Genomic DNA, 7,718 nt, shown 5'->3' with positions numbered 1-7,718 from the left:
ATTTTCAACTTTACATTTCAAGCTCAACACCTTACTCAACATATCGCTTTCATACCTTTACTTACCCGTATACTATGTAGCTCCCAATATCATCCATCGCATTCCTCTATCGATATCGTTCCTTAGCTGAAATCAAATGTTAGAAAAAAGAAATTTCATGTCCTATGGATGGGCTCTATCGCACGATCTTAGATATGAAAGAAAGGTAACACCCTAAATGCCCTGTAGCCTTCTGTTTATAGATGTGGCGCGCAACACACCGATAAACAAGACTCTACTAGACACGGTCTGTAGACATTCCAAGGAAGGACCGCTCTGATACCACTTCTGTCACGACCCAACTCCGTAGGCCATGACTGGTGCCCGATTTGGGCACCCATACGTACCCTTAGCCCCACTTAGTATTTTAATCGAATAAACATAGGTGATGATCAGAAATGATCTCTAAACAGATCACAAAATAGATATAACGCACGAGGGCCGATAGGCCATAACGAAACACACAAAACCCAAAACATATATACAAAACCCACATCTCATGTCTACAGACCTCTACAGAATGATATCCTAGTCATATGACGGGACAGGGCCCCGCCGTACCCTGAACAACGTATATATATATATATATACAACAGAAAGTGTCAGTACCCAAAATAGGGCTCCGGACAAAGGAGCACTGTCGACTAACATGGTGGATGTCCTAAGCGAGCGGATCAGCAAACCAATCATCTGTACCTGCGGGCATGTAACGCAGCCCCCGAAGAAAGGGGGTCAATACGGAAAATGTACTGAGTATGTAAAGCATGGACTGAAATCAGTAAAGTCATTACCAGAGCAAAATGTACAAAAATGAGCAAATATCCAAAAATATCAAATGTTTATCAAACCACATATAATGGATTGTAATAAGTAAAGTCATTACCGCGATAGAATGTACAAAACTGAGCAAAATGTCCGGAGATATCAAATGCCGATCAAAACCTCAGATAATGTATACAGAAAAACATATGCCATATCCGGCCCCATTATGGGACTCGGTGAACAAAGTGTGGTTGCCCTCCCATCATCGGCACCACGGCACAGCATAACACCAGAGTAGGGAATATCTCCGTAACAAATCATATCATATCAGATGGCCATATCAAATCATATCATATCATATCATATCACAAACATATATGTACATGGCACAGCATAACTCCGTGGCATAATATTTACCACCCCATGATACATGTCATACCTGCCCCCTCACGTCGGGACACGGCGAATAATGCAGAGAAATACGCACGAAAACATATCCTGGCCCAGGCTCAGTGAAAGAAGCATTGAGGCATCCACGAGTGGAGTAGTGAGAAACTATATGCAATTTAAATCAAATTTAAGACTCAATGGAATAATCAGAATGAGCTATCATTTAAAAATCGAGACGAGACCTATGTCAAGTACCTTTCGAAAGTTGCCCTGGATTATATCAGAATAAATCTTCTGGAATCATATAGACGTATCAAAGCATAATAAAATACCTTTTGGAAATCAAGGGATTGTCCATCCTAATGGCTCTAGGAATAGGAACCTCTTTGAAATTATATAAAAGTCATATTTTTGTTTCATAAATACCATACCAACACAAAGATTAGCTTTACATACTTATGTCAAAACATGAAAATCGAAAGAATATGTTTTACATACTTATGTCAAAAACATGCCAAAAGAAAGAAAGGTTCGCTTTGCGTACCTCTTACGGATTACTCTTAACTATGCTCGCCTCGTCGTCTCTTGAACCTATTTAACCTGAAATTAATACTAAGGTTAATAAACTTTCACTTTCCAATTTCCAACTCTACACCCAAGTAACCATAGGAATCATTTCCTTATCTATGTCTCTCGACTAGTTTATTACTAGCTCCGAATCTACCGAAAATCGGGCAGCATCTCCCCTGTAACTTGAACATCCCCGAGTTTTCAACTTGGCCACCATGTCAACAACCATACCAACAACAACAGCCAGCAGCATGTATACAATTAAATCACTTCAACTTTACACAATACAAGCTCTATACAACTCATTCCAAACTACGGTACCAAAATAGAGTTTTTAACCTTTATTTCGTAAAATATGTAGTCATACCAAATGGAGGGTTGTGTGGATGCAACCAGCAGCAACCACATCCTTTTTTGAGTACTTTACAGCCCTGCAACACGCAATTAAACCACCACCAAACTGCAGCACCACAACAACAACACACTACGCGACTTTGATTTAACTGCTACGACTTCCATTTAGTTTGTTTCCAACGTCAAACATCCTTATACATTTTTTTACACTTCCAGTATATTTTAAGACATGTAATATACTTCATAACATCATCATAAAGTCCAGTTATAAAGAGAAAACGTTACCTTAGCCGAAACTCGCCGAAACTCACCTCGGAAGTTCCGTTAGCGCAGCTGAAACTTTGGGGCTGTTTGGTAACGTTTTGGGCTGCTCCAAGCCATACAATTTCGTTACAAATACCTTCATAACATCATGGTATACCCTAGATAATTAATTCATGAAATGGAATCGAAGAACTTACCTCTTTTTCTCTCAAATTCGTAGCTTTCTCTCTCTAGTTTCTCTAGTTTCTTCTCTTCCTTTCTCTCCTCTTCTCTTCTTTTCTAAACTTTTCTTGATAAGAATGAGGTGTGTGGCTAAATTGGTCATAAAACATATATATATATATATATATAGGCCACCTAAGTGGCGACACATGTCAAGCCCTCATTGGTGACATGTGTCAAGCCCTAAGTGGCGACAGATGTCAAGACGTAAGTGGTGACACGTGTCAAGATCTCATTGGTCCAACACACCCCTTTTCTCCAATCATGGGCTGCCATGTGGCATGTGGGGACCACATGAGTCTTCTTGAAGACTTTATGAAATTCCCATTTTACCCCTAGCCTTCCACAATATTACCATAGGCCACTTTGCGAATTTTCTTTTTTGCCCTTTGCCTTTTCCATTATTTCCACACTATTAATGATCATAAATAATATTCATATCCAACTTGTATATTAAATAAATGAATTTTGGAAGATTGTCATTCCCTTAACTTCCCACAACTACCTTAAAACATCCAACCATATAAAATACGGGATATAACATCCTCCATGAGAAATTCTAATTATTTATTTATTTTTGCCACTCACCTTTTTCTAATATTTTCAAATTGAAATTCTAATTAATCATAAGAATTTTGTATCCAACAAGATCAAACATAACCTTTCCCTTGACTTGTTACCGTTGTCTCCGAAATATCCTAATGTGAAAAATACGGGTTATAACATTCGCACACTTAGTGGCTTTGAAGAACTCAACTTACAGCCATGGTGGATTTAAAACTTTAACTTGAAGACTTCAACTTATGGAATTAGTCAATTTGAGACTTCAACTTATGGACTTGAAGAATTTTGAAGACTTGAATTTGCATACTTGACTGAATTTGGAGACTTCAACTTGAATACTTGTCTAAGTGTGAGACTTCAACTTGCAAACCTTAAGGAATTTGAAGACTTCAACTTGTAGAATTTTAGTAGATTTAAGACTCCAAGTTGTGGACTTCGAGATTATGAAGACTCTAACCTACATACTTAAAAGATTTGAAGACTTCAACTTACGAATTTTGTAGGTTTAAGGATTTAACCCGTAGACTTGGAGAATTTTGAGGACTTTAACTTGCATACTTGGTTGATTTGAAACCCCAACTTGGGAACTTAAAGAATTTCAAGGCTTCAGCTTGCAAACTTTTGATTTGAAACTCAATTTTGAAGACTTGAAGAATTTGAAGACTTTAATTTTTTTTTATAGAATCTCATATTTCATAAGGGTTTTCCCCTATCGATTCACCACCATTGGGTGCAAGTTCAAAGTTTGATGAAAGAGTATTCATAGAATTGACTTTCATGTGGCAGATCATGTGGGAACATGTGGTTTTTTTGACACTCATGCAACTGAACTCGGAATATAATTCTAAGCGCCTACGTACCTCAGTGAAGAGGATCAAGTCACAACATAGTTCTGGGAGAAGTGATTTTTTTATGTCCTAACTTTTGCCTAGGCCGCCTCTTTTAAGATTTTTAACCTATCAGACTTTTTTATTTTTTTGTTTTTGGGGTATCATGCACATATACTCTTGCGGTCCAGGAGTAACATGCAGTTTATACTTGTACCGTAAGGAGTGTCATCTCACTTCAAGGGTAGTACCTTTTCAAGAATTTCGCATTAATACGAATGATCCTTATACCATCAGCATCGAAAATATTGTAAGCACAATTTGTATACGCTTCTTGTATGACATATGGTCCATCCCACTTCGAGGAAAGTTTTCCCCTAGACTTATGTGAAGTGAAAATGAGTTTTCTTACTACAAGGACTTGATCTCCAACTTGGAAGCACCTCAAACTAACCTTCTTGTTGAAAGAACGAGATAGACGGGCTTGATAACATTTAAGATTTTGTTGAGCTTCCAGCCTTTTTTCATCAAGTGCTTTAACTTGGCAAGACGTAGTCGAGAATTTTCATCTTCAGTGAGCCTTTCTTGTATAGCAAGTCTTAAGGAAGGTATTTGACGCTCAATTGGTAGGACTACTTCAACTCTAAAATCAAGTGAATATGGGGTTTCTTGAGCCAGTGTGCGGTATATCATCCTATATGCCCATAAAGCTTCTTCCATTCTTACATGCCAATCTCGCTTGGACTTAGAGATGACTTTCTTCAGAAGATTGCATAGAGTTTTATTGAATTGTTTAACTAGCCCATTGGCAGGAGCATGATACATAAAAGATTTGCGCTGCTTGAATCCGAAGAGATCAAAAATTTTGTTCACTAACTTGTTATCAAACTCCTTGCCATTGTCCGTTATTGTGTAGCGAGGAATGCCAAATTGGTAGATGATATTCACCTGAATGAAGTTTAAAACATTCTCCTTCTTCACTTCTTTAAGGGCAACAGCTTCGGCCCATTTTGAGAAGTATTCTATTGTAGCCAAGATATACAAGTGTCCACCAGAAGACTTTGGCAGTGGTCCAACAATGTCCAATCCCCAAGTGTAAAATAGATAAGATGCGATAGCTGGATGTAATACTTCGGGTGGCTGATGTATGAAATTTGTATAAAATTGACAAGCCTTGCACCTTCGAGCCCAGTCTATCCAATCATTCATTATGGTTGGCCAGTAATACCCCATTATTCTTATATGGAAGTGTAGCTTTGGTCGAGATTGTTGTGATCCACATACTCCTGAATGTGCTTCTTGAATAGCTTGGACCACTTTTCCCTCTCCCATACATTGCAAGACTACTCCCTCAAATGACTTTCTGTATAATGTGTCTGTGTAGTATAGGAAGAGAGGTGCACGACGACGAATGTCAATCCTTCTCTTTGGATTTTTTGGAAGTATCCCATAATACAAATAGTCGGTAATAGGTTATCTCCAATCTTCCTTTGAAGCTTTGAAACAACGATGAGATGCTCAAGCTCATTTTCTGCATATTCATCCTCATTGGTGGTGGTACTATCCACTTTTGATAGATAGTGACTTGTGTCTGATATGGAAGACTCGGAGTTGAAGCGAGGGAAACTAGGGCGTCAGCTTTCTTGTTCTCCTTCCTTGGCATATGTTAGAGGGAGTAGCTTTGGTCCAGATTGTTGTGATCCACATATTCCTGAATGTGCTTCTTGTAGAGCTTGGACCACTTCTCTCTTTCCCATACATTGCAAGACTACTCCCTCAAATGACCTTCTGTATAATATGTCTGTGTAGTATAGGAAGCGAGGTGCATGACGACGAATGTCAATCCTTCTCTTCAGATTTTTTGGAAGTATCCCATAATACAAATAGTCGGTAATAGGTTGTCTCCAATCTTCCTTTGCATCTTTCGAAACAACAATGAGATGCTCAAGCTCATTTTCTGCATATTCATCCTCATTGGTGGTGGTACTACCCATTTTTGATAGATAGTGACTTGTGTTTGATCTGGAAGAGTCGGAGTTGAAGCGAGGGCAACGAGGGCGTCATCTTTCTTGTTCTCCTTCCTTGGCATATGTTGGAGGGAGTAGCTTTGGTCCAGATTGTTGTGATTCACATACTCTTGAATGTGCTTCTTGTAGAGCTTAAACCACTTCTCCCTCTCCCATACATTGCAAGACTACTCCCTCAAATGACCTTCTGTATAATGTGTCTGTGTAGTATAGGAAGCGAGGTTCACGATGAAGAATGTCAATCCTTCTCCTTTGATTTTCTAGAAGTATCCCATAATACAAATAGTTGGTAATAGGTTGTCTCCAATCTTCCTTTGCAGCTTTCGAAATAGAGACGAGAAGCTCATGCTCATTTTCTGCATATTCATCCTGATTGACGGTGGTACTACCCATTTTTAATAGATAAGGACTTGTGTCTGATCTGGAAGAGTCGGAGTTGCAGTGAGGGCAACTAAGGCATCATATTTGTTGTTCTCCTTCCTTGGCATATGTTGGAGGGTCACATATCCAAACCATTTTATTAACTTCTGAGCATAAGAATAATAGGGATGTCTTTAAGGCTTCTTGACTTCATAGCTCCCCAGAATTTGATTGATCACCAACTGAGAGTCACCAAAGACTTGTAACTGCAATTTTTTTATGTCGACGGCCATTTTGAGTCCAAGTATTAATGCTTGATATTCAACGACATTGTTGGAGCAATATTGTTTCTAAGTGAAAAAGAATGGTAAAACCTCTTCTTGTGAAGTGACAACTACCACGCCAGCACCAACTCCTCCATGATGTGTTGCTTTATCAAAATACATCTTCCAAGGAGGTAGAACTTCAATAACCATCGCATTTTCATCAAGAAGCTCATCGGTTAACTCTCAATCATCTTGTATTGGATGGTCTGCCAAAAAGTCTACCAATGCTTGCCCCTTCACAACTTTTTGAAGGATGTACATGATCTGAAATTGTTGGAACTAGAGGTACCACCTTGCTAGTTGGTATTTAACGACTGGTTTTGATATAATAGATTTGATAGGATTTTCTCTGGACACAAGGCGAACAATGTGAGCTTGAAAGTAATACTTTATTTTTTAGATTGATAAGATAGTGCCAAGCATAACTTTTCGATTGGCGAATACTTCAGCTCATTTGGTGTCATCATTCTACTCAAATAATAAAGAGAGTTTTCTTTGCCTTCACCATTTTCCTTAGCTAATAGATCTCCTACAGACCTTTCTTGTGCCGTGATATAAAGTATCAATGGCTTTCTAGGTATAGGAGAGGCTAGAACTAGAGGCTTCACCAAATATGCTTTGATACTTTCAAAGGTATTGCTGCATGTTTGATCCAACTTAAAAAGAGCATCCTTCTTCATGAGATGGCTAAATGGTTGGCATCTTCCAGCTAGATTTGAGATGAACCTCCTCAAGTAGGCTAACTTTCCTTGGATACTTTTTAGCTCATGAATGTTTCGAGGCTCGGGCATCTTCAATATAGCATCGACTTTAGCTTGATCAATCTCAATTCCTTGGTGTCGCACAATAAAGCCAAGGAACTTGCTAGAAGTTACTCCAAAGGAACATTTCAACGGATTCATCCTCAGTTGATATCTTCGAGGCAATTCAAACACCATTCTTAAGTCTTTTAAATGGTCATTCCTCTTTCTTCACTTCACCACCAAGTCATCAACATAACGCTTGACATTTTT

The 7,718-nt window shown here is 38.6% G+C and overlaps 1 long non-coding RNA gene across 1 annotated transcript; it reads right to left on the bottom strand.

Moving 5' to 3' along the window:
- Positions 1-428: 428 nt before the first annotated feature.
- On the bottom strand, positions 429-2,684 carry LOC129887929 (uncharacterized). Its single transcript, XR_008766514.1, has 4 exons — positions 2,577-2,684; positions 2,401-2,482; positions 1,736-1,782; positions 429-735 (listed from the first exon to the last, which is right to left on the bottom strand). It is a non-coding gene; the product is annotated as an uncharacterized LOC129887929 (long non-coding RNA).
- Positions 2,685-7,718: the final 5,034 nt, after the last annotated feature.

Source organism: Solanum dulcamara, chromosome 1 (assembly GCF_947179165.1).
Source record: "Solanum dulcamara chromosome 1, daSolDulc1.2, whole genome shotgun sequence".
Lineage (NCBI taxonomy): Eukaryota > Viridiplantae > Streptophyta > Magnoliopsida > Solanales > Solanaceae > Solanum > Solanum dulcamara.
The sequence above is the reverse complement of the archived record's forward strand: the minus strand, read 5'-3'. Positions and strand labels throughout refer to the sequence as shown.